The sequence below is a fragment of the Berghia stephanieae genome, chromosome 8, assembly GCF_034508935.2.
Source record: "Berghia stephanieae isolate SIO BIC M18660-M18661 chromosome 8, UCSD_Bste_1.3, whole genome shotgun sequence".
In the NCBI taxonomy this organism is placed as follows: Eukaryota; Metazoa; Mollusca; class Gastropoda; order Nudibranchia; family Aeolidiidae; genus Berghia; species Berghia stephanieae.
Genome location: NC_088367.1, coordinates 29776969 through 29777176, shown reverse-complemented (window position 1 = coordinate 29777176; position 208 = coordinate 29776969).

Sequence of the window (208 nt, the reverse complement as noted above, 5' to 3'; positions counted from 1 at the left end):
ATTATTATTATTATTATTATTATTATTATTATTATTATTATTAATAATAATAATAATAACAACAACAACACCAGGGACCCCTTGTAAAGCGTTTTGAGCACATTTAGTGGATATTGCTCGATATAAAGCTCAATTTAATTTTTTTTTAATTTTTATTTTTTTCCCTCTTTGTTGGATTTTGTGCTTGTGTCCGGTTGAGACATAGGTG